General features: G+C 48.2%; 1 long non-coding RNA gene, 2 other non-coding genes and 1 pseudogene across 3 annotated transcripts; all 4 read left to right on the top strand.

Moving 5' to 3' along the window:
* Window positions 1–651: 651 nt before the first annotated feature.
* Window positions 652–27,994, top strand: LOC134956976 (uncharacterized). Its single transcript, XR_010186349.1, has 3 exons — window positions 652–813; window positions 4,768–4,931; window positions 27,732–27,994. It is a non-coding gene; the product is annotated as an uncharacterized LOC134956976 (long non-coding RNA).
* Window positions 5,928–6,077, top strand: LOC134959296 (U12 minor spliceosomal RNA). Its single transcript, XR_010187345.1, has one exon. It is a non-coding gene; the product is annotated as a U12 minor spliceosomal RNA (small nuclear RNA).
* Window positions 16,124–16,273, top strand: LOC134959298 (U12 minor spliceosomal RNA). Its single transcript, XR_010187347.1, has one exon. It is a non-coding gene; the product is annotated as a U12 minor spliceosomal RNA (small nuclear RNA).
* LOC134959278 (U2 spliceosomal RNA) lies at window positions 21,692–21,777 on the top strand (annotated as a pseudogene).

The raw sequence follows: 27,994 nt of genomic DNA, 5'->3' as shown, positions 1-27,994 counted from the left end.
CCGGGTTATATCTTCCTATGGTCGGGGAGTTCTTAACCCTGAATCCTCTGGGAATCATACTTTCCCTGTGGTAATCGGACAAGGATATGCCGTGCAGCAAAAAATCAATCTCTCTGCGTTTCAGCTTGAACAGCTTCTGAAACAGATCATCTGGGCCCAATTGCTGGTCACTGAAGGAAAGTTGCTCTTTGAAACGCAGTCTGTCCGCATCTGCGTCTGTGAAGCTATATAGGTCCCCTTTGTTAATGTTGAGTTGCTTGCATCCTCTGACTTCCTCCGTTGGCGTTGTGGAGGTGGAGGGATTCATGTTGCCAGGCGCCGAAAGGGTCTGGATTGGTCGAAGTGCAGAAAGTGCTGTAAGTGACTGCTGCAGCTATAAAGTGCTGAGTGCTGTACGTGAAGAAAGTGCAATTGTGCTTGATTAAGAAAAGGGCTGCAGCTGGTGTGGCGGACTCCTTTCACATGTAAATTAAAGATGACAATGTAGTGGGGTGCCCTGGCGCCGAGGACGGGATGCGTGCACGTGACCTGGGCATAATAACAAAGATCAGTGCAGTGCGACCTCCCCAGTTACTCTAGATGCCTTTACTATGTCTCTACAAGGGTTCTGGGGAGGTCGCACTGCACTGATCTTTGTTATTATGCCCAGGTCACGTGCACGCATCCCGTCCTCGGCGTCCCGACTGCTGCCTAGCAACCGAGCAGCCACGTCATCACGAGCCGCGCACGCACGTCACCACACAGCGCCGCTCTGCGCACCGGGAACACGGACGGACGCTCACTGGCGGTTTGGCGGGTTTCTTCGCTTTATAGGTAAGTCACCTTCAGCACTTTCTTCACTCTCTCACATCTTGACAACGGGGTTAGATCCCCCGAAACGTTGATGTTCTCTGTCATGTATTTCTAATACATCTTCACACTAATACAAGACCCTGAGTGCCGCAGTTTTTTTCCCGACTACCTACAAGTGTTGCTGAGGGCACCGGGGCGCTATATTCAGAGGAGGAGTGCCGGGCCATACATGATCTACATATCCTCAGGAGCCGCCTTTACAGACGTCCCCTGTCTGGGCCAGGGCACCCCACTACATTGTCATCTTTAATTTACATGTGAAAGGAGTCCGCCACACCAGCTGCAGCCCTTTTCTTAATCAAGCACAATTGCACTTTCTTCACGTACAGCACTCAGCACTTTATAGCTGCAGCAGTCACTTACAGCACTTTCTGCACTTCGACCAATCCAGACCCTTTCGGCGCCTGGCAACATGAATCCCTCCACCTCCACAACGCCAACGGAGGAAGTCAGAGGATGCAAGCAACTCAACATTAACAAAGGGGACCTATATAGCTTCACAGACGCAGATGCGGACAGACTGCGTTTCAAAGAGCAACTTTCCTTCAGTGACCAGCAATTGGGCCCAGATGATCTGTTTCAGAAGCTGTTCAAGCTGAAACGCAGAGAGATTGATTTTTTGCTGCACGGCATATCCTTGTCCGATTACCACAGGGAAAGTATGATTCCCAGAGGATTCAGGGTTAAGAACTCCCCGACCATAGGAAGATATAACCCGGACTTTTGCAAAAAGTGGATAGGGATCACCAATAAATGCAGCATGGACCTCATGTTGCTGGTGATTGAAGAAGCCGGGAGGGAACTGAAATTGGTAAAAGAAAAAATCACATCGTTTGAAATTGACCACCTACCTGTACTACAAGGGGACACATCACATGACTGGCTATCGAAATTACGTTCCCAATGCGACACCTATCGCAGGGACCTGATCAAGTTTAAGAAGAATAAACATGATATTGTACAGGACGACTATGATAACAACAGGGTCTACAGGTGGATCATGGGAAGCGGTTCCAATAGCTCCCAGACATTTCGACCAAAACCGAGACAAGGATGGCGTCGGCGCAGAGAGAATACTTCTAGATCTGCAGCCTCGTCCAACAGCGACAGCGAATTTGCTGTCGCTGACTCTGACGGCTCACAAGACTCGCAGGCTGTCCCTTTAGGCATGGCAGCCGCATCACAGTCCAAGGCAAGAGGCCGCCCACCCGCAGGGGCGGCCAGAACACGAGACTTAAAAGATCGGGCTGCAAAAAACAAAACATGATCTACAATCTCTCTCAACGCACCCTTACGCCTGCCGAAACAGAAGTTCTCAACAATGGCCTGTCATTTGTCCCCACCAATCAACACAAGGATCTAGAGTGGAAGATTGACCTGTATCAATTTGCCAGGAAGCTCCGCAGACAGGAATATTTTGCACAGCATCCCAAACAAGAGTCTGCCGAAACAACCATTTTTCAACCGTTTTTGAACAAAAGGAGTCATTCTACTTTTGACCCACAGTCCGCCAACTCTTCCATCAAGACGTACATACGCTTGGTAGATGAAGCAACCAGCAAATACACTAGGGCAAACCAGCAGCATCATCATAATTTGTCCAAGCAGGAATGGGCAGCACTCAGGAACCTGGGATCTTACACCGACATAGTCATCCGCCCCGCAGACAAAGGGGGCGGGGTGGTGATCCTTGACATGACATACTATCGTTTGGAAATTCTGACTCAGCTAGCAGACCCCAATACGTACAGCCTATTGGATGGTGATCCCACGGCACAGTACAAACAAGAATTGGATACCATCTTGGCAACAGCCTGTTCACAGAACCTCATTTCTGAAAAGCTACACAAGGCACTTACACAGAAGTTTCCGGTAGTTCCTGTTTTGTTTACTGTTCCTAAAATACACAAAAATCTCGAGACTCCCCCTGGTCGCCCGATAATTTCTGCCAGACAATCCCTTTATCAGCCCATTTCCCAGTTCCTTGACTACATGTTGCAGCCGTTGGTCCTCAAGCAGGCGACGTATTTGAAAGACACCACATCCTTTCTGCGTTTATTGGACAACTATGGCACAGTCCCCGAGGGAGCAATCCTCTGCACGGTGGACATTTGCAGTCTGTATACCAGCATCCCGCATGCCGGGGGTCTAGAAGCCATGAGAACTTTCCTGGTGAAAGAGAAGATGGAGGATGTCGACCTGGACCTCTTCATGACATTATTGGAATTAACTCTTACACGAAATTATTTCATCTTTGACGGCCGATTCTATCAACAGAGAATCGGGTGCGCGATGGGAAGTAACGTGGCACCGTCATACGCTAACGTGTACATGTTCCAGGAAGAGGTCCTCATGTTCTTCCAAGATCAGTCCATCGTTCAATATATAGCACTATTTACCAGGTACATAGACGACCTGTTCATCATTTGGACAGGAGGTGAACCAGCTTTGAAATCACTGTTGGAATCCATCAATGACAGACCTTCGACACTCAAAATCACCTTTCATTGGTCCATGTCATCTATTAATTACCTGGATGTCCAGGTTGCCATCAAGGCGGGGAGCCTACAGACCAGTGTATACAATAAACCCACCGATAAAAACACTCTTCTGCGGGCCAACAGCCACCATCCGCAATCACTGAAACTGGGTCTTCCCAGATCTCAAATGATGAGGGTAGCTCGAATCAACAGTCAACCTGACCTCCTGGAGGAGGAATTGGACAAGATGGTGTCAAGATTCACCGCTAGAGGCTACGAATGCACTACACTGGAGGCCATCAAAAAGGAGGTACTACAGTTACCCCGTTCCACTTTATTACAAACCAGGAAGAGGTCCACTGACAACAGAATCATCTGGACCACTACATTCGACACCTGCAGTGCGGTACTGAACAGAGCTAACAGAGCGCTCTGGCCAATTGTATCTTCTGACCCACGTCTACCCTTCAAGCACAAGACTCCAATGATGTGCTATAGAAGAGGCCGTAACATCAAGGACTTGGTAGTGCACACCGACATTTCCAACATTTCGAGCTCTCCCATCCGGTCTCAAAAGGACTCATTTCTGATCAAGAAGCCAGGGTGCTACCGCTGCTTGGGCTGCACAACCTGCAGCCACATGTTGACGGGTTCCACTTTCATCGTACCACGGACAGGTAGAAAGATTGTCATGCGTCACGTGGTAACCTGCACCTCCACCTACATCATTTACCTGATCACTTGCCCATGTGGCTTATGCTACGTGGGCAAGACTATCAGATCCTTACGGGAACGCATGGCTTTACACCGCTCCGCAATCAAGGCGGCCCTCGCCGGGAGTTCTTCGGAACAACCGGTGGCCAGACACTTCTACGAAGCAAGGCACTGCTTATCTGATCTTAAGCATATCATCATAGATCACGTTCCAAAATCCCTCAGAGGGGGTGACAGGGATGGACAACTCCTTCGCAGGGAGTCTTCTTGGATTTACAGACTCAACACTACCCAGCCAGATGGACTAAACGAAAGAATAGTGTGGAGTACATTTGGATGATTTTCCAACAACACAGCCTTTACGATTACAAGAAATGCTGGACCATGGTCAATACCCGGCATGATCTCAGCTTTGTTTAGCTTTGTCTGTTCTGTTGGGTAACTTAGTCTCTTTATTCCATTTACTGCGCTCTGTTTTTCCCTCTCCTTTCTATATATTTTCATACATTATCAGGGACGTACGGTTCACGGTCTTGCATGCTGCTTGCCCATATACCAACATAGGGTGGCTCACAACGGGCTCGTATAAACCCCCCCTCCCCCTCCCCTTTTTTCCTTCATTGCCAGGATTGGTTTTTCATGTTACTCTAGATGCCTTTACTATGTCTCTACAAGGGTTCTGGGGAGGTCGCACTGCACTGATCTTTGTTATTATGCCCAGGTCACGTGCACGCATCCCGTCCTCGGCGTCCCGACTGCTGCCTAGCAACCGAGCAGCCACGTCATCACGAGCCGCGCACGCACGTCACCACACAGCGCCGCTCTGCGCACCGGGAACACGGATGGACGCTCACTGGCGGTTTGGCGGGTTTCTTCGCTTTATAGGTAAGTCACCTTCAGCACTTTCTTCACTCTCTCACATCTTGACAACGGGGTTAGATCCCCCGAAACGTTGATGTTCTCTGTCATGTATTTCTAATACATCTTCACACTAATACAAGACCCTGAGTGCCGCAGTTTTTTCCCCGACTATATATATATATATATATATATATATATATATATATAAGTGCCGGCACTCTCTCCTCCTCCAGTTAATGCCCAGGTGCCTCCTAACAGGTTTGTGGGACCTTGTAGCTAAATCAATGAAGTGGCACTCACGGAACTTGATTGATAAAAATAAGACTCAGGACACGGCGGTCTCAGCTGAAAGATCTTTCATCTGAGACCGCCGTGTCCTGAGTCTTATTTTTATCAATCAAGTCCCGTGAGTGCCACTTATTCTTTCATATATATATATATATATATATATATATATATTCCTATATGTATAGGGGGGGCACTAACATTTTATCATGCCTCCGGGCGACTGGGGCGAACTTACGCCACTGCCAGGGCGGATATAGGAAACGCTGTAATTCACACCTATGACGAGATATCAGAGTACAATAACCGCCACCCCCCTTACCTGCTGTACATCCCGGCGTCCGCCGTCATTACCCATTTTCAGATCAGTACATCCAGCAACACGTCGGCATATTTCTCCCACCACACAGTTCCACACCACCAATGCCACCGCAACTAGGAGAAAGTGGGCGGGAACACGTCAGCAGCAAACGTCATCATGTCCGGTTGGCGTCGCATCTTTTTGCTACCATCATGCACTTCTTCAAAACATATCATTTACATATATGTGTGTACTGTGTTTACTTCGCAAAGTGCTCTTTAAATATGAATAAATGATATGAAACTGAACAGGATTACGGAGTATCTGACAGTAATCTACATATATAAAGCACTTGAGATCATTCAGTTTAACTCTCCCTTATATGTTTAATATTGTACGACAGGCTGGTACCACTCGTATGGCAGTGAGCTGGTATGCCTTAAACTAATGAGTAAGGAAAATAACGAGCCGGGGTAACGCCTGGTTCCTCACTACTCATGTGAGAAGAATTTTAGCGCGGGTATAGGTCGCCCCGTGGAGGATCTGCCTACTTTGCGGGACCTTCAGGTGCTGTGATCTTCCCGATCCCTTCTAAAGTTGAACGATAGAAAAACAATCTGCATTAATCGTTTCTATTCTGGAAGATTAATAACGGAAAGATGATTGTTGTATTCATAAGAATCACTTCACATTGCATGCCATCAAATGATGGCGGGATTTACACACTCAAAAGAATTTGATGGGGAAAAAAACATTGCATTGCTTTGATTAAGCTGCATTCGGAATGAAAACATGTTTGCGCAATATCACCCTGTGGCTGTCTCGTTTTTAACATTGGATGGCTATTTCTTCTGCATCATTCAATGTCAGCTGCCACCAGGAAGCCACCATAACATGGTAAAAACACTACCATCACAAGAAAAATATCGTTGGTGTTAAACCATCAAAATTTGGTGTCCTTCCTTATTTTATACTGAGCCGTATGGGCAGAAGCAGCCAGAGCTTCATACACGAGCACTTAAGCAAAGTTGCGTATCCCACCTCCAGGTGTCCGCAGCTGAATTCCGACAGTCTGATGGGCATCACATGTAGCATCCAATGGCTGGCAACTGTAGGAAACATTTTTCTCTTACGTCCTAGAGGATGCTGGGGACTTCGTAAGGACCATGGGGGTATAGACGGGCTCCGCAGGAGATAGGGCACCTAAAAGAACTTTGACTATGGGTGTGCCCCTCCTCCAGACCTCAGTTAGATTCTGTGCCCAGAGGAGAAAGGGTACAAAGCAGTGAGCTCTTAAGAGTTTGCGGTTTTAAAGAATTTTGTTAGGTCTTTTATTTTCAGGGAGTCCTGTTGGCAACAGGCTCCCTGCATCGTGGGACTGAGGAGAGAGAAGCAGAGCTGGCTTGTAAGGTTGGGCACTGCTTCTAGGCTACTGGACACCATTAGCTCCAGAGGGAGTCGGAATACATGTCTCACCTGGGGTTCGTCCTGGAGCCGCGCCGCCGTCCTCCTCACAGATGCCGAAGATAGAAGCCGGGTGAGTATTGAGGAAAAGACTTCAGGCGGCAGAAGACATCAGATCTTCATGAGGTAAGCGCGCAGCGGTAAGCTGCGCGCCATTGCTCCCAGACACACACACACACAAGAGGCACTGTAGGATGCAGGGCGCAGGGGGTGGGGCGCCCTGGGCAGCAATAAACCTCTATTTGGGCATAAATATGTTGGATTAGGCTGTGGGACAGTAAATCCACGGACCCCCGCCATTTTCTTACAATATCATGAGGGGACCGAAGCCCGCCGTCGGGTGGGCGGGGCTTGATCCTCGGCACTAACCAGCGCCATTTTCTCCACAGAGGCTGCATGAGAAAACGCTGGCTCCCTGTTCTCTCCTCTGCTGAGCTTCACAGGCTGGAAATAAAGAGGAGGGGGGCACATTGGCGACGCAGTGAGTGGAGATTAACATTAAAAATATATAAAAGCGCTATCTGGTCATATATTCCAGTGTTTGGGCGCTGGGTGTGTGCTGGCATTCTCTCTCTCTGTCTCCCCTAAGGGCCTGGTTGGGGTTTTGTCCCCTTATAGGTAGGTAACCCCCTGTGTGTGTGGGGTGTCGGTAAGTGTGTGTCGACATGTCTGAAGCAGAAGGCTTCTCCAAGGAGGAGGTGGAGCAAATGAGTGGTGTGTCCCCGTTGCTGGTGCCGACTCAGGATTGGATGAGCATGTGGCATAGGTTAAATGCAAGTGTGACATCTTTACATGAAAGGCTTGATAAGGCTGAATTAAGGGGAACATCAGGGGGTCAATCCTCGGATTGGACCGATTCACAGGGCCCGTCGGGGTCTCAAAAACGTCCCTTAACACAAGACACTACTACCGACATGGACTCTGATTCCAATGTCGACTATGACGAAGTAAAATTGCACCCTAGGGTGACTAAAACCATTCAGTGTATGATTGTGGCAATAAGGGATGTGTTACATATTGAGGATGAACCCTCGGTCCCCGACAAAAGGGTACACATGTTTAAGGGAAAGAAACAGATTATTAATTTTCCCACATCTCATGAATTAAATGAATTCTTTATAAAAGCTTGGGAAACTCCGGAGAAGAGGCCGCAGATCCCCAAAATAATTTATATGGCATACCCCTTCCCTAAACAGGACAGGGAGATTTGGGAATCCCCTCCCACTGTGGACAAGGCACTGACGCGCTTGTCCAAGAAGGTGGCGCTACCGTCTCCTGACACAGCTGCCCTTAAGGACCCTGCAGATCGCAGGCAAGAAACTACCTTAAAGTGTATTAATTCTCATACGGGTGCTGTACTACGACCGACGATTGCGTCGGCGTGGGTGTGTAGCGCAGTTGCAGCTTGGGCAGATGAGCTGACAGATAATTTTGAAAATATGGATAAGGATACTATATTCTTAACTCTAGGCCATATAAAAGACGCAGTCTTATTTATGAGGGATGCTCAAAGAGACATTGGATTGCTGGCTTCTAGGGCCAATGCCATGTCGATCTCAGCGAGACGATCCTTATGGACTCGCCAATGGACCGGTGATGCGGATTCCAAAAAGCATATGGAAGTACTACCCTATAAGGGCGATGTATTGTTTGGGGATGGGCTGACGGACCTGGTTTCCACAGCTACAGCAGGTAAATCAAATTTTTTACCATATATTCCCCAACAGCAAAAGAAAATGCCACCCTATCAGATGCAGTCCTTTCGGTCGCACAAGTCCAGAAGAGGTCGGGGATCCTCCTTCCTTGCCAGAGGTAAGGGCAGAGGCAAAAGAGCACCTGCTTCGGCAGGCGCCCAGGAACAAAAGTCCTCCCCGACTACTCCAAAACCCACAGCATGACGCCGGGACTCCCCTGAGGGAGTCCGCACAGGTGGACGCACGTCTTCGACTTTTCAGCCAGGTCCGGGTCAGCTCAGACCTGAATCCCTGGGTGTTAGAAATAGTTCCCCAGGGTTACAAACTGGAATTCGAAGAGGTGCCCCCGCGCCGATTTTTCAAGTCGGCCCTACCAGTTTCCACGTCGGAACGGGATGTAGTGTTAGCTGCAATTCAAACGCTGTGTATACAGCAAGTGATAATCAGGGTTCCCATGAACCAGCAGGGAAGAGGTTACTACTCAACCCTCTTTGTGGTCCCGAAACCAGACGGTTCGGTCAGACCTATCTTGAATCTGAAATCCCTAAACCTGTACATAAAAAGATTCAAATTCAAAATGGAATCGCTTAGAGCGATAATAGCCAATATGGAGGAGGGGGAGTTTATGGTGTCTCTGGACATAAAGGATGCGTACCTTCATGTCCCCATATATCCCCCCCATCAAGAATTCCTGATATTCGCTGTACAGGATTGTCATTACCAATTTCAGACGTTGCCGTTTGGACTTTCCACGGCCCCGAGGATTTTCACCAAGATAATGGTGGAAATGATGGTGGTCCTGCGCAAGCATGGAGTCACAATTATCCCATACTTGGACGATCTCCTGATAAAAGCGAGATCAAGGGAGAAATTGCTGAGCAGTGTGGCGCTCTCTCTGAAAGTGCTCCAGCAACACGGTTGGATTCTAAATCTACCGAAGTCACAGTTGATTCCGACAACTCGACTACCGTTCCTAGGTATGATACTGGATACGGAACAAATGAAGGTCTTCCTTCCAATGGAGAAAGCCCAGGACATCCAGAACATGGTCAGAGACCTGCTGAAACCGAAAAGGGTGTCTGTTCACCAGTGCACTCGAATTCTGGGAAAGATGGTGGCGGCCTACGAGGCCATTCCATTCGGAAGGTTCCATGCAAGGACTTTTCAATGGGACCTTCTGGACAAGTGGTCCAGATCCCATCTACACTTACATCGAAAAATTACTCTGTCCCCAGGGGCCAGGGTGTCTCTCCTGTGGTGGTTGCAAAGTGCTCACCTACTGGAGGGTCGCAGATTCGGAATTCAGGATTGGATCCTGGTTACCACGGACGCAAGCCTCCGAGGATGGGGAGCAGTCACACAAGGAAGAAATTTTCAGGGACTTTGGTCAGACCAGGAGTCATGTCTACACATCAATGTGTTGGAACTCAGGGCCATATACAACGGCCTTCGACAAGCGGAGAGTCTTCTTCGAAACCTACCGGTTCTGATTCAGTCAGACAATGTCACAGCAGTGGCTCATGTGAACCGCCAAGGCGGGACAAGAAGCAGAGTCACGATGGCGGAAGCCACCAGGATTCTTCGCTGGGTGGAAAATCACGTGAGCGCTCTGTCGGCTGTCTTCATTCCGGGAGTGGACAACTGGGAAGCAGACTTCCTCAGCAGACACGATCTCCATCCAGGAGAGTGGGGACTTCATCAAGAAGTCTTTGCAGACATAATACGTCTTTGGGGAACTCCTCAAATAGACATGATGGCGTCATGCCTCAACAAAAAACTTCGGAGGTATTGTGCCAGGTCTCGGGACCCTCAGGCAGTAGCAGTAGACGCTCTGATAACACCGTGGGTCTACGTGTTTCCTCCTCTTCCTCTCATCACAAAAGTGTTGAGGATCATAAGACGAAGAAGAGTACAGATGATACTCGTTGTCCCAGACTGGCCTCGAAGGGCCTGGTACTCAGATCTACAAGAGATGCTCACAGGAGATCCCTGGCCTCTTCCGCTGAGGGAAGACCTGTTGCAACAGGCGCCCTGTGTATTTCAAGACTTACCGCGATTACGTTTGACGGCATGGCGGTTGAACGCCGAATCCTAGCAAAAAAAGGAATTCCGGAAGAGGTCATCCCTACTTTAATAAAGGCTAGGAAGGAGGTGACGGTTAAGCATTATCACCGTATCTGGCGAAAGTATGTGTCTTGGTGTGAGACCAAGAATGCACCTACGGAAGATTTTCATCTGGGTCGTTTTCTCCACTTCCTACAAACAAGAGTGGATATGGGCCTGAAATTAGGCTCTGTTAAGGTGCAGATTTCGGCCCTCTCGATTTTCTTTCAGAAGGAATTGGCTTCTCTTCCAGAAGTCCAGACGTTTGTAAAGGGAGTGCTGCACATCTAGCCCCCTTTTGTGCCTCCAGTGGCACCATGGGACCTCAACGTGGTGTTGCAGTTCCTAAAATCACACTGGTTTGAACCGCTTAACAAGAGTTGAAATTTCTCACTTGGAAGGTGGTCATGTTGTTGGCTTTCGCATCGGCAAGGCGAGTATCAGAATTGGCGGCCTTGTCACACAAAAGCCCCTACTTGATTTTTCATGTGGATCGAGCTGAATTGAGGACACGTCCGCAATTTTTGCCTAAGGTGGTTTCTTCATTCCATGTGAATCAACCTATTGTGGTGCCTGTGGCTACAAGTGACCTGGAGGATTCCTGATCCCTGGACGTAGTCAGGGCCTTAAAGATTTATGTAGCCAGGACGGCTAGAATTAGGAAAACAGAGGCCCTGTTTGTCCTGTATGCGGCCAATAAGATTGGCGCACCTGCTTCGAAGCAGACTATTGCTCGCTGGATCTGTAATACGATTCAGCAGGCTCACTCTACGGCTAGATTGCCGGTACCAAATTCGGTTAAGGCCCATTCCACTAGGAAGGTGGGCTCTTCTTGGGCGGCTGCCCGAGGCGTCTCGGCATTACAACTTTGCCGAGCGGCAACTTGGTCGGGGTCAAACACTTTTGCTAAATTCTACATGTTTGATACCCTGGCTGATGAGGACCTAGCGTTTGCTCAGTCGGGGCTGCAGAGTCATACGCACTCTCCCGCCCGATTGGATGCTTTGGTATAAACCCCATGGTCCTTACGGAGTCCCCAGCATCCTCTAGGACGTAAGAGAAAATAAGATTTTAAACCTACCGGTAAATCTATTTCTCCTAGTCTGTAGATGATGCTGGGCGCCCGTCCCAGTGCGGAAACTCTGCAAGACTTGTATATAGTTGTTGATTACATAAGGGTTATGTTACAGTTGGAATCGGTCTTGGACCGTTGCTGTTTTTTGTTCATACGGTTAACTGGTTATGTATGATCCAGGTTACATAGTATGATTGGTGTGGGCTGTTATGAATCTTGCCCTTGGATTTCCAAATCCTGCCTTGTAGTGTCCATCTCCTCTGGGCACAGTTCTCTAACTGAGGTCTGGAGGAGGGGCATAGAGGGAGGAGCCAGTGCACACCTATAGTCAAAGTTCTTAGAGGTGCCCTATCTCCTGCGGAGCCTGTCTATACCCCCATGGTCCTTACGGAGTCCCCAGCATCCTCTACGGACTAGGACAAATAGATTTACCGGTAGGTTTAAAATCTTATTTTTTATGTAAAAATGACTTCAATCGAATCCATGGTTGCAAACCATTGGTTTCCAATGGCCATCCCTAATAGATTTCAGATTCTAACCAATGTATCATCTTTTTTTGTAAGTAAGCTAGCTACCCTGGCGAGGGGGTGGGGGGATTCAATTAGCGTGGTAAATTGCAGCGCGGGAGGTATTCAATCAGCGGCAAATTTCCCCATGTGAAAGTCCCCACAGACGGACTGAACCACGCAGCTCTTGGAGCTGCGAGGTAAAGTCCACGTAAAAACCCCCCAGAGAAACGGGACATGGGTGGGAAATAAAACATTGATTCCGCAGTTTACCTGGAATCGCTGGGTTTCCGCACATGAATCCTGATTTTTCGAAACAGGAATATGGCTATTTAATTAAATAGACTTTTTCGCGACACAGGATGACACAGATGAGCAAGATGCTGGGAAAATGGGCACTGAACCATTTTCACAGTGATTTGTGCAGTGCTAGAGATGCCGACACAGGACTCCGGAGCGGTAAGTATTGAAGAAATGGTACATGGTTTTTGGTGTGGGTCCCCTGCCGTAGAGCTGGTGCAAGCTTCGATGGTGCACCAGTGGTGTGTCCAAAGATGCACAGTGGTGGAAGCAGGGGCGTCAGAACGTTTTTCAGTTGGGGGGGGCAAGATAAAATCTCAATTTGGCGCCCCTAATTTATGGCCACCTTAGACAGGTCACTTGTACCTGTACGAAACTCTATGGAGTAGCAGTGAGTGAGTGACTCCGTATATACATTATGTCTGGTAGAGCTCCCTTACACACAATATGCCCGGTAGAGGGCCTAATTCAGAACTGATCGTAGATGTGCTGAATTTAGCACATCTACGATCAGTATCTCAGACATGCGGGGAACGTCCAGCACAGGGCTATTCCACCCAGCATGTCTGGCTCTCCCCTCCCCCCTTCCCCCCCCCCCCCCCCCCCCCCGCACGGGTGTGAAAGCATCGCATAGCGGTGATGATTTTGCACCTGGCTAGTATCTCCCTTCCAACGCAGCCGCCGCCGCAACGGACCGGACACACCTGCGTTGTCTGGACCGCACCCAGCCAACGGTGTTCTTACGCCGTTGGCACGCCCTCACCCGCCCCGCAACCACCACTTTCTCTCAATCAGGCAGAGGTGATCGCAGCCCAGAGATGCTGTCAGCATTTCACTGGGCTACCGGGGTGCGTGCACACGCCACAAAGGGATTCAGACTGTGATCACTGTCGCTGCAGCAAACCATTCTGAATTACCCCCTAAGCCCCTTATATACATTATGTCTGGTAGAGCCTCTTACACACATTATGCCTGACAGAGCCCATTATATACACTGTAGAGCGTCCCCAGTGCCAGTTATACATATATGCCCCCAGTGCCAGATATACATATATGCCCCCAGTGCCAGATATACATACATAAATGCCCCCAGTGCCAGATATACATACATAAATGCCCCCAGAGCTAGATATACATATGTCCCCAGAGCCAGTTATACATACATGCCCCAGAGCCAGATATACATACATGCCCACCGCACATCACTGATATATGCCCCCAGAGAGGTAGATAGATAGATATTATATATATATATATATATATCTACCTCTCTGTGGGCATATATCAGTGATGTGCGGTGGGCATATATGTATATCTGGCTCTGGGGCATGTATGTATAACTGGCTCTGGGGGCATATACTGTATGGATATCCAGCTCAGGGGTATATATGTATATTGGCACTGGGAACATGTGTATAACTGGCTCTAGGAATATATATATATATATATATATATATATATACACACACATACACTCCTAGAGCCAGTTATACACATGTTCCCAGTGCCAGATACATATATGCCCCATGAGCCAGTTATACATAGGTCCCCAGTGCAAGATATACATAAATGCCCCCAGAGACAATTATACATACATATGTCCCCAGTGCCAGATATACATATGTCCCCACAGTGCCAGGAACACATACCCCCACAGAACGTTGACTGGCTGGCTGGCCAGGTAGGCGGGCGGGCAATCAGGAGCGGGCGGCCCCCGCATTTTCAGTGACAGTCTCTCCCCTGCGACATCCGTGGCCGGCCCCAGCAAAGCTTGCGCATATGTAATGAGCGGCTTGACGTCATGACGCTCCGCTGCTCATTACATATGCGTGATCAGAGCAATACGGGAGGAGCAGCAGCAACACTGACTGTCACTGCCAGACAGTGACAGTCAGTGAATCGCGGTCCACGGATGAAGCGGCCGTTATGTGCGGCGCCTATCTCAGCCGCGTACTGTGGCGGCAGGCGCGTCTCTCATGTTTGGGGGGAGTGAGCTGCCCCCTTGCCCCCCCCCCCCCCATTCCGACGCCTCTGGGTGTAAGTACACTTAATTAAATAGACTTTTTCGCGACACAGGATTTTTTGCTGGCAGTTAGTCGCGGAGTAAACCTTTGCGTGTTATTGAATACCCCCATTAAATTAGATATGGGACATTAAAAGAAAACATTAGTAGTACCAATGTTTCAACATTATTCACAAAACATTGTTTAGTGTAGCGTGTATTAAGAGAGAAGGGGGTCAGTGCGTATTCTCCGTCCGGGCCCACTCCTTTCTAGCCAGCAGTGCATTAGTGAGCACTAGTAGACTCTGGCGTTGTGTGAGAGTCTACTGCGCTTGTGCAGGTCTTCGGAGAAATGGCTTCGCAGCCATTTTCCCATTGAATTTTCTATTGCAGATGAGCAAGATGCTGGGATAATGGGCACTGAACCATTTTCACAGTAATTTGTGCAGTGCTGGAGATGCCGCCACAGGACTCCGGAGCGGTAAGTATTGAAGAAATGGTACATGGTTTTTGGTGTGGGCCCCCTGCCGTAGAGCTGGTGCAAGCTTCGATGGTGCACCAGTGGTGTGTCCAAAGATGCACAGTGGTGGAAGTACACTTTTTCAGGACACTGCAATTGAAAACGCGGCATTATCAGTAGATGTAGACGAGACTGCATCAAAAGAAGCAGATGTCTGTGTCCACTGCAGAATCAAGCTCTCTGTCTCCTCCCTCTGCTCCTCACACTGATGACATCTCTGCTGACATCGGCAAAGTCTGTCACATGCCACGCATGCAGTGAGTGACTGACACTGCCACTCACTACTTAATTACCAATAGTTGCCAGATTGACTTCCCTCTTTATTGAACTAGGAGTGTGTTACTGCACAGACTCCAGTCTTTCTGTTCTTCAGTGAGACTTCATGTCCTATCCCAAGATGGCCACCGAGATCCCAGAGGTTTGCACACCGACCACTGAGCATACAGCGCTCTGGGCCGCGCTGCCAATCGCAAGGTACTGGGGCGGATATAGGAAACGCTGTAATTCGCACCTATGACGAGATATCAGAGTACAATAACAGCCACCCCCTTACCTGCTGTACATCCCGGCGCCCGCCGTCATTACCCATTTTCAGATCAGTACATCCAGCAACACGTCGGCATATTTCTCCCACCACACAGTTCCACACCACCAACGCCACTGCAACTAGGAGAAAGTGGGTGGGAACACGCCAGCAGCAAACGTCATCACGTCCGGTTGGCGTCGCATCTTTTTGCTACCATCATGCACTTCTTCAAAACATATCATTTACATATATGTGTGTACTGTGTTTACTTCACAAACTGCTCTTTAAATATGAATACATGATATGAAACTGAACAGGATTACAGAGTATCTGACAGTAATCTACATATATAAAGCACTTGAGATCATTCAGTTTAACTCTCCCTTATATGTTTAATATTGTACGAAAGGGTGGTACCACTCGTATGGCAGTGAGCTGGTATGCCTAAAACTAATGAGTAAGAAAACTAACGAGGCGGGGTAACGCCTGGTTCCTCACTACTCATGTGAGAAGAATTTTTGCGCGGGTATAGGTCGCCCCGTGGAGGATCTGCCTACTTTGCAGGACCTTCAGGTGCTGTGATCTTCCCGATCCCTTCTAAAGTAGTGATGAGCGGGTTCGGTTCCTCGGAAACCGAACCCCCCCGAACTTCACCCATTTTACACGGGTCCGAGGAATACTCGGATTCTCCCGTATAGGTCGGTTAACCCGAGCGCGCCCGAACGTTATCATCCCGCGGTCGGATTCTCGCGAGATTCGTATTCTATATAAGGAGCCGCGCGTTGCCGCCATTTTCACTCGTGCATTGGAAATGTTAGGGAGAGGACGTGGCTGGCGTCCTCTCTGTTTATTAATGTTGCTGCAAATATTTGTGCTTATTGCTTAATTGTGGGGACTGGGGAGCAGCTGTATTATATAGGAGGAGTACAGTGCAGAGTTTTACTGATCAGTGACCACCAGTTTTATCCGTTCTCTGCCTGAAAAACGCTCCATATCTGTGCTCAGTGTGCTGCATATATCTGTGCTCACACTGCTTTATTGTGGGGACTGGGGAGCAGCAGTATTATGTAGGAGGAGTACAGTGCAGAGTTTTGCTGACAGTGACCACCAGTATATATAGCAGTACGGTACGGAAGGCCACTGCTCTACCTACCTCTGTGTCATCAAGTATACTATCCATCTAGATTCTATACCTGTGGTGCATTTTAGTTTTGCAGTTTGCTGACAGTGACCACCAGTATATATAGCAGTACGGTACGGAAGGCCACTGCTCTACCTACCTCTGTGTCGTCAAGTATACTATCCATCTAGATTCTATACCTGTGGTGCATTTTAGTTTTGCAGTTTGCTGACAGTGACCACCAGTATATATAGCAGTACGGTACGGAAGGCCACTGCTCTACCTACCTCTGTGTTGTCAAGTATACTATCCATCTAGATTCTCTACCTGTGGTGCATTTTAGTTTTGCAGTTTGCTGACAGTGACCACCAGTATATATAGCAGTACGGTATGGAAGGCCACTGCTCTACCTAGCTCTGTGTCGTCAAGTATACTATCCATCTAGATTCTATACCTGTGGTGCATTTTAGTTTTGCAGTTTGCTGACAGTGACCACCAGTATATATAGCAGTACGGTACGGAAGGCCACTGCTCTACCTACCTCTGTGTCGTCAAGTATACTATCCATCTAGATTCTATACCTGTGGTGCATTTTAGTTTTGCAGTTTGCTGACAGTGACCACCAGTATATATAGCAGTACGGTACGGAAGGCCACTGCTCTACTTACCTCTGTGTCGTCAAGTATACTATCCATCCATACCTGTGGTGCATTTCAGTTGTGCGCAGTATATATAGTAGTAGGCCATTGCTATTGATACTGGCATATAATTCCACACATTAAAAAATGGAGAACAAAAATGTGGAGGTTAAAATAGGGAAAGATCAAGATCCACTTCCACCTCGTGCTGAAGCTGCTGCCACTAGTCATGGCCGAGACGATGAAATGCCATCAACGTCGTCTGCCAAGGCCGATGCCCAATGTCATAGTAGAGAGCATGTAAAATTAAAAAAACAAAAGTTCAGTAAAATGACCCAAAAATCAAAATTGAAAGCGTCTGATGAGAAGCGTAAACTTGCCAATATGCCATTTACGACACGGAGTGGCAAGGAACGGCTGAGGCCCTGGCCTATGTTCATGGCTAGTGGTTCAGATTCACGTGAGGATGGAAGCACTCATCCTCTCACTAGAAAAATGAAAAGACTTAAGCTGGCAAAAGCACAGCAAAGAACTGTGCGTTCTTCTAAATCACAAATCCCCAAGGAGAGTCCAATTGTGTCGGTTGCGATGCCTGACCTTCCCAACACTGGACGGGAAGAGCTTGCGCCTTCCACCATTTGCACGCCCCCTGCAAGTGCTGGAAGGAGCACCCGCAGTCCAGTTCCTGATAGTCAAATTGAAGATGTCACTGTTGAAGTACACCAGGATGAGAATATGGGTGTTGCTGGCGCTGGGGAGGAAAGTGACAAGGAGGATTCTGATGGTGAGGTGGTTTGTTTAAGTCAGGCACCCGGGGAGACACCTGTTGTCCGTGGGACGAATATGGCCATTGACATGCCTGGTCAAAATACAAAAAAAATCACCTCTTCGGTGTGGAATTATTTCAACACAAGTGCGGACAACAGGTGTAAAGCCGTGTGTTGCCTTTGTCAAGCTGTAATAAGTAGGGGTAAGGACGTTAACCACCTAGGAACATCCTCCCTTATACGTCACCTGGACCGCATTCATCAGAAGTCAGTGACAAGTTCAAAAACTTTGGATGACAGCGGAAGCAGTCCACTGACCACTAAATCCCTTCCTCTTGTAACCAAGCTCCTGCAAACCACACCACCAACTCCCTCAGTGTCAATTTCCACCTTACACAGGAAAGCCAATAGTCCTGCAAGCCATGTCACTGGCAAGTCTGACGAGTCCTCTCCTGCCTGGGATTCCTCTGATGCATCCTTGAGTGTAACGCCTACTGCTGCTGGCGGTGCTGTTGTTGCTGCTGGGAGTCGATCGTCATCCCAGAGGGAAAGTCGGAAGACCACTTGTACTACTTCCAGTAAGCAATTGACTGTCCAACAGTCCTTTGCGAGGAAGATGAAATATCACAGCAGTCATCCTGCTGCAAAGCGGATAACTCAGGTCTTGTCAGCCTGGGTGGTGAGAAACGTGTGTCCGGTATCCACCGTTAATTCACAAGCAACTAGAGACTTGATTGAGGTACTGTGTCCCCGGTACCAAATACCACCTAGGTTCCATTTCTCTAGGCAGGCGATACCGAAAATGTACACAGACGTCAGAAAAAGAGTCACCAGTGTCCTAAAAAATGCAGTTGTACCCAATGTCCACTTAACCACGGACATGTGGAGCAGGGCAGACTCAGGACTATATGACTGTGACAGCCCACTGGGTAGATGTATTGCCTCCCGCAGCAAGAACAGCAGCGGCGGCACCAGTATCAGCATCTCGCAAACGCCAACTCGTTCCTAGGCAGGCTACGCTTTGTATCACCGCTTTCCATAAGAGGCACACAGCTGACAACCTCTTACGGAAACTGAGGAACATCATCGCAGAATGGCTTACCCCAATTGGACTCTCCTGGGGATTTGTGACATCGGACAACGCCACCAATATTGTGCGTGTATTACATCTGGGCAAATTCCAGCACGTCCCATGTTTTGCACATACATTGAATTTGGTGGTGCAGAATTATTTAAAAAACGACAGGGGCGTGCAAGAGATGCTGTCGGTGGCCCGAAGAATTGCGGGCCACTTTCGGCATTCAGCCACCGCGTGCCGAAGACTGGAGCACCAGCAAACAGTCCTGAACCTGCCCTGCCATCATCTGAAGCAAGAGGTGGTAACGAGGTGGAATTCAACCCTCTATATACTTCAGAGGATGGAGGAGCAGCAAAAGGCCATTCAAGCCTATACATCTGCCCATGATATAGGCAAAGGAGGGGGAATGCACCTGACTCAAGCGCAGTGGAGAATGATTTCAACGTTGTGCAAGGTTCTGCAACCCTTTGAACTTGCCACACGTGAAGTCAGTTCAGACACTGCCAGCCTGAGTCAGGTCATTCCCCTCATCAGGCTTTTGCAGAAGAAGCTGGAGACATTGCAGGAGGAGCTAAAACAGAGCGATTCCGCTAGGCATGTGGGACTTGTGGATGGAGCCCTTAATTCGCTTAACCAGGATTCACAGGTGGTCAATCTGTTGAAATCAGAGCACTACATTTTGGCCACCGTGCTCGATCCTAGATTTAAAACCTACGTTGTATCTCTCTTTCCAGCAGACACAAGTCTACAGAGGTTCAAAGACCTGCTGGTGAGAAAATTGTCAAGTCAAGCGGAACGTGACCCGTCAACAGCTCCTCCTTCACATTCTCCCGCAACTGGGGGTGCGAGGAAAAGGCTAAGAATTCCGAGCCCACCCGCTGGCGGTGATGCAGAGCAGTCTGGAGCGAGTGCTGACATCTGGTCCAGACTGAAGGACCTGCCAACGATTACTGACATGTCGTCTACTGTCACTGCATATGATTCTGTCACCATTGAAAGAATGGTGGAGGATTATATGAGTGACCGCATCCAAGTAGGCACGTCAGACAGTCCGTACGTATACTGGCAGAAAAAAGAGGCAATTTGGAGGCCCTTGCACAAACTGGCTTTATTCTACCTAAGTTGCCCTCCCTCCAGTGTGTACTCCGAAAGAGTGTTTAGTGCAGCCGCTCACCTTGTCAGCAATCGGCGTACGAGGTTACTTCCAGAAAATGTGGAGAAGATGATGTTCATCAAAATGAATTATAATCAATTCCTCTGTGGAGACATTCTCCAGCAATTGCCTCCAGAAAGTACACAGGGATCTGAGATGGTGGATTCCAGTGGGGACGAATTAATAATCTGTGAGGAGGGGGGTGTACACAGTGAAAGGGGTGAGGAATCGGAGGATGATGATGAGGTGGACATCTTGCCTCTGTAGAGCCAGTTTGTGCAAGGAGAGATTGATTGCTTCTTTTTTGGTGGGGGCCCAAACCAACCAGTCATTTCAGTCACAGTCGTGTGGCAGACCCTGTCGCTGAAATGATGGGTTTGTTAAAGTGTGCATGTCCTGTTTATTCAACATAAGGGTGGGTGGGAGGGCCCAAGGACAATTCCATCTTGCACCTCTTTTTTCTTTCATTTTTCTTTGCATCATGTGCTGTTTGGGGACTATTTTTTTAAGTGCCATCCTGTCTGACACTGCAGTGCCACTCCTAGATGGGCCAGGTGTTTGTGTCAGCCACTTGTGTCGCTTAGCTTAGTCACACAGCGACCTTGGTGCGCCTCTTTTTTTCTTTGCATCATGTGCTGTTTGAGGACTATTTTTTTGAAGTGCCATCCTGTCTGACACTGCAGTGCCACTCCTAGATGGGCCAGGTGTTTGTGTCGGCCACTTGTGTCGCTTAGCTTAGTCACACAGCGACCTTGGTGCGCCTCTTTTTTTCTTTGCATCATGTGCGGTTTGGGGACTATTTTTTTGAAGTGCCATCCTGCCTGACACTGCAGTGCCACTCCTAGATGGGCCAGGTGTTTGTGTCGGCCACTTGTGTCGCTTAGCTTAGCCATCCAGCGACCTCGGTGCAAATTTTAGGACTAAAAATAATATTGTGAGGTGTGAGGTGTTCAGAATAGACTGAAAATGAGTGTAAATTATGGTTATTGAGGTTAATAATACTATGGGATCAAAATGACCCCCAAATTCTATGATTTAAGCTGTTTTTTAGGGTTATTTGTAAAAAAACACCCGAATCCAAAACACACCCGAATCCGACAAAAAAATTTCAGGGAGGTTTTGGCAAAACGCGTCCGAATCCAAAACACGGCGGCGGAACTGAATCCAAAACACAAAACCCGAAAAATTTCCGGTGCACATCTCTATTCTAAAGTTGAATAATAGAAAAACAATCTGCATTAATAATTTATATATCGCTTTTTGGCCTTTTGGCTAAAATCAAGTGTAGTACCTGCTCGAGGGAAATTAGGATTTTGGTACTTACCAGATAAATCCTTTTCTTTGAATCCACAGGGGGCACTGGAGTACTCTTGGGATATGGACTGGGCGTTAGCAGGGATAGGCACTTTTAAATATTTAAATGTGTAACCCTCCCCCCACGATGCCTCAGTGTTTTTTTGCTAAGCCAAATAGGAGCGAAAGAGAGGTGAACAGTGGAGAATTACACATAACATTATAACATAATGGCAGGGCCAGTTCTACACCTTGTGGCGCCCAGTGCAAAACTTTCCACTGGCACCCCCCCCCCACCCCCACCCGCGGTAAAACAGTTTGTACGCGCCGGAGGGGCATGGCTTCATAGGGGAGGGGCGTGGCCAAAGTTATGCTCCCAGATTTTCTCCAAGTAGTTGGGCCCCCCAGTAGATTTCCCCTCTGTAGCTGTGTGCCCCCTGTTGCTTTGCCCCCAGTAGATTTGCCCCAGTAGTTGTGCCACCTATTGCTTTGCCCCCAGTAGTTGTGCCCTCTGTTGCTCTGAACCCTGTTGCTTTGCCCCCAGTAGATTTGCCCCAGTAGTTGTGCCCCCTGTTGCTTTGCTCCCAGTAGTTGTGTCCCCTGTAGTTGTGCCCTCTGCTGCTGTGCCCCCTGGAGTTGTGCCCTCTGTAGTTGTGCCCCATGTAGTTGTGCCCTCTGCTGCTGTGCCCCCTGGAGTTGTGCCCTCTGCTGCTGTGTCCCCTGTAGTTGTGCCCCTTGTAGTTGTGCCCTTTGCTGCTGTGCCCCCTGTAGTTGTGCTCTCTGCTGCTGTGCCCCCTGTAGTTGTGCCCTCTGCTGCTGTGCCCCCTGTCGCTGTCAAACACACACACAAAAAAAAAATACTTACCACTGCCCCGCTCCTGCTTCCCGACAGCCGCTGCTGCTGATGCTCCGTCTCCTCCTCTGACGTCTCTCCCATAGCAGCGCCGCACAGACACTAGAGGTCAATACTGACCTCTAGTGTCTGTCACTGGAGCCGGCTGCAGTGGACGCCCACACACGCCCCACGGCGTCCACTGCAGCCGGGGAGCGGGGTGCGGGTAGGTGGCGGTGCATGCGGGGTGACTGCGGCCGCGCCCCCAGCCCGCAGTGCCCCGGGCACAGGCACTGCTTGTCCGCACCAAGAACCGCTCCTGCATAACAGACAACTATAAAGTTGACACATAACATAACGGACAACTAGAAAGTTGACACAACAATAGATAACAATCACCTTAACATTTGAACAAGTCGGTGAGAATGTGTTACCATAAGAAATATTGAACTTACCACAATACAGGTGAAACTGCTCTGGCTGGGCGTCCAGTGCCCCCTGTGGATTCAAAAAAAAGGATTTATCTGGTAAGTACCAAAATCCTATTTTCTTTTTCATCCACTAGGGGTCACTGGAGTACTCTTGGGACGTACCAAAGATCTCCCTTGGGCGGGAGAGCTGTTTGGCACCTGTAACACTAGTCGGCCAAAGCTAGATGCTGATGCCGCAAACGTATCAAACTTGTAAAAGCGCACAAACATGCGCACTGATGACCATGTAGCCGCACGGTAAAGTTGCGTCGTAGAAGCTCCATGACCTGCTGCCCATGAAGTTCCCACAGAACATGTGGAATCAACTGAAACTGACGTAGGCAGTTGTAGCCTAGCATGAAGATAACCTGACGAATGGTCAGCTTAATCCATCTGGATAAGGTCTGCTTGGAAGCTGGCCAACCCATCTTGACTGCATCATAGAGAACAAACAATGTATCCGTTTTACGTACTGTTAATGTTCGGGCTACATAAACGCGTAGTGCGCGTACCACATCCAAAGTAGCTGGAGTTCCTGAACTTCCTGATAATACCGGAACTACGATTGATTGATTGATTGATTGATTGATTGGTTGATTGATGTGAAAAGATGATACTACATTTGGTAGGAAAGCGGGATTCGTCCGAAGTTCCGCTCTATCATCATGAAACACCAAATACAGTGGCTAGCATGACAAGGCACCCAATTCTGAAACACGCCTTGCTGAAGCTAAGGCTAGAAGAAAAATGGTTTTCCAAGTGAAAAACTTAACATCCACTTGTTGTAAGGGTTCAAAATTTGAAGACTGTAAAAAAATCTAAAACCAGATTCAAGTCCCATGGCGCTGTAGGTGGTATAAATGGAGATTGTACTCTGATGACACATTGCAGGAAAGTGTGAACTGTTGGCAAAAGGGCCAAACGCCTTTGAAAGTAAATTGACAAGGCAGAGACCTGCACCTTTAGTGTAGATAAACGCAGTCCTCCATCTAACCCAGTCTGTAAAAATAGCAAAAGACGGGATAACTTGAAAGATGATGTCGGAAACTTCCGATCTTCACACCACCCTATGTAGGCACGCCAAATCCTTCGATAATGAGCTGCCATACCTGGCTTTCTAGCACGTAACATGGCTGGTATAACCGATTCTGGAATGCCCTCTCGTCTTAAGAGGGCTGTTTCAACAGCCACCCCGTAAAACGCAGCTGCACTAAATCGGGGTAAAGGAACGGACCCTGATGCAGCAGGTCCGGACGTAGCGGGAGCGGCCATGGATCGTCTGCGAGTAGACCGCGGTGATCCGAAAACCACACTCTCCGAGACCAATGAGGCGCCACTAGTATGACTGTGGCGGACTCTCTTTTGATCCGCTTTAGCAACCGAAGAAGCAGCGGAAATGGTGGAAACAGATACACGAGGCTGTACGGCCACGTGATTGTGAGAGCATCCACTGCCTTTGGATCTCTTGTTCTGGACACATACTGAGCTGTTTGATGATTATGGCGAGATGCCATTAGATCCACCTGTGGGTAACCCCACCGCTGGAACAACATCTGGAACACTTCTGGATTCAATGCCCATTCTCGTGGATGAAAATCCTGACAGCTGAGATAATCCGCCTCCCAGTTGTCCACTCCTGGAATGAACACTGCCGGCGACAATATCACCTGGTGATGCTCGGCCCAATTGAGGATTTAAGCAACTTTCCGCATGGCCATGCAACTTCGAGTTCCTCCTTGTTTGTTGATGTATGTCGCGTTGTCTGACTGAACCTGGACAGTCTGAGACTGGAGCATGTGCACTGCCTGTTGGAGCGCGTTGTAAATTGCCCTGAGTTCCAGGACATTTATTGACAGTAATCTTCCTCGGTCTGACCAGAGACCCTGAAGCTGACAATCTTGGACTACTGCTCCCCAACCTTTGAGACTCGCGTCGTTAGAATTATCCAATTCCAGACTCCGACCCTTTTTCCTGCGGTGAGATTGTGGACTTGGAGCCACCAGAGTAGTGATACTCTGGCCATCGGAGACAACCGCACCATCTGATGAATTTGTAGATGCGATCCTGACCACTGTGTGAGACCATCCAGTTGAAAAGGACGTGAGTGAAATCTTTCGAACTGGAGTGCTTTGAAAGACGCCACCCTCTTCACTAACAGTCGAATGCACAAGTGCACCGAAATTGTCCGTGGTTTGAGCACTAACTGTACCAGATGACGAATACTTTGTGCTTTCTGTTCTGGCAGGTAAATCCGTTGATCCTCCGTATCGAGAATCATTCCTAGGAATTGAATTCTTTGAGATGGAATCAGGCTTGATTTCTTGAAGTTGATAATCCAACCGCGCTGAACTAGTACACTGTATATGAGTAAGGTATGTTGAAGGAGTATTTACGGAGACGGAGCCTTGATGAGAAGGTCGTCTAAATACGGAACTACTATAACTCCCAGGAATCTGAGATGAGCTATTATCACAGACATCACCTTTGTGAATACCCGAGGCGCTGATGAGAGGCTAACCGTTAGTGCCTGAAATTGATAATGGTCGTGTTGTACTGCCAACCGTAAGTACCGCTGATGAGCGCATCATTGAGATTCAGCAAAATCATGAATTCCTATGGTTCTAAACCTGCAAACACTGACCGCAGGGATTTCATTGTGAATCTGTTGTAAGTAACGTACTGATTGAGACCCTTTAGGGTTAATATCGGTCTGACCGAGCCATCTGGCTTTGGTGCTACAAAAAGACTGGAATAAAAAACCTTGTCCCTGTTGGTGAACTGGAACCTGAACCAAAACTGCTGAATCTACGAGACATTGAATCACAGTCTGCAGAACCGCCTTTTTGTCTCCTGACACAGGCAGGCCTGTCTTGAAAAACCGCTTTGGTGGTAGACAAACTCTATTTTGTAATCTTTGAACACTAAAATTGCGGATCCACCCATCTGTGGATGTCTGAAACCATGTTTGAAGGCGTGCTCCCACAACGGAAGATCAGAGATAGGTTGGAAACCCGTCATGCCACTAAACGCGTTTCGTCACGCTCCACCTTTGAAAAAGTCATGTGGAGCATGACGAAACGCGTTCTGTTGATACCTTGAACCAGGTACCCGTTACAGCAGCATTCAGCTCCATATCAGCGTGATCCACACCGGCACTGCAATTCCCGAAGGCTGTTCTTTCCAGCACGCGGCTATCAGCCTCCTATACCCGCCTGGCGGCATAACTTCCTCTCCATACAGGAACGTTGTGGGCACTGCAGGACATATCAACCGAGGACGCTCGGTTGCACCAGCCCACGGGAGAGGTATTTCTTCTTGCTTAATTGATTGAGCTCACAATGCAGCACGGCAAGCTTCACAATTATTTGAGGACTGCAACACTTGCACATTGCCTAACCAGTGGAAAGCTGATTTGTGTCTGTCTAATGTGACTGTGGATACCATTCATGCGGAGAACTATATTCAAGCATATATATTGAATACATTGTTATCATTGCTGCTATTTTAGTTGCACTATTGGTTTAATAGACTTTATACCAAGCTATACAACTTCATGGTATCAATTAAGTTTTAGCATTTATTTCATATACATGTTTTAATTACATTGTTTAAATAAACCTTTTATTCATACATGTCGGCTCTCGGTTTGTATACTTTTCCCTGCTATTTTGCGCAGCCGTTTTTTATTATTTTTCTTATGCCACATTGTAGGGCTGCCAGTACATATTATGCCATACAGTACTCCCCAAGTGACATTATGACATTGCAGTGCCTCCAGTTCATATTATGCCACATTACAGTGCCTCCTGTTCATATTATGTAACATTATAATGACCTACAGTCATACAAGCAAGACCAGGGGCATAACTAGATATACAGGGTGATTCAAAAGTCTCAGTAAACCCTTTTGTTTAGGGGACGTGCCGTTTTCTTTAGTAAATTGCATTATTACCCTTCCATCACCTCCCTCCCGCTTCCCTCTGTCACCCTCGGAGACCCAGAAACGCCACCTGCTTTGATTAGAGGCCCGGACAGCATCTTCCGGATCGGGGCCTATCTCACTAGTGAAGCCGTGGCCTCGAATTTCGTCCGGGTCCGGCCACGTCTTCCACTCACCCCGCTGCGGCCAGACCTCTCCACCCTGCGGATTGTTCTCTATGGTGCTGCCCAGAGCCCCCACCTTCCTCCCGGAGTGCAGAGCGGCCACAACATAGCCCGCGGTAGCCGGGGCCTGGGGCCCGAAGCTGCAGACGTTTCCATCCGCCATCTTGGATTCCTCACAGGGAGACTGGCGCTGCATCCTCCTATCACTCTGCGGCTGCTGCTTGTACAGACTAGCAGGGCTGCTTGATAGGGATTCTGGACCATCTGGAGCGCAGTGTTCAGATCTGCCTCCTGATTGTTTGCTATCACCCTGTTCTGCATCCCACCCTTTTGTTTCAAAAACTGTGCAGGAAATGAGAAAACTGAATACTCCAGTAAGGTATGGGTGAGGTGGTCTATTTTTTAGGGTATGTACCGAACATGGGCGCCATCTTCAAATTGGCCATCTTGAATGTAAGTCTTTTTTTTTTCAAATTGAAAGGGGGTCGTGTAACATGTCAAACAACATTAAAATTTGCTGAACAGTTTATTGCTGCAAACAGATTTGAAATAGCAGTTATGGTTCAAAAGTTACAACACTTTTTATGTTGCAGGTGAATGAAGATGGCTTTGACAAAAGAGGAGAGCAGCCAGGACACACACTCAGTTTGAAATATTTAAAGTGCACCGGCTCCAGGGACCCATCTATACCCCACTACTGTGTATCACCATCCCAGTATGTGTATCACCATCCCAGCATGGATAAATGAGAAAATCAAAAAATTTCCATCAATGATTTTTAAAGTGGTCTGTGTGCAAATCACCACAACATTTTAAGAGACATTGGGGGGTATTCAATTGTTTGAAAAACGAGATT

The sequence above is a fragment of the Pseudophryne corroboree genome, chromosome 9 (assembly GCF_028390025.1).
Source record: "Pseudophryne corroboree isolate aPseCor3 chromosome 9, aPseCor3.hap2, whole genome shotgun sequence".
In the NCBI taxonomy this organism is placed as follows: domain Eukaryota; kingdom Metazoa; phylum Chordata; class Amphibia; order Anura; family Myobatrachidae; genus Pseudophryne; species Pseudophryne corroboree.
This window is presented reverse-complemented; position numbering and strand designations above follow the sequence as displayed.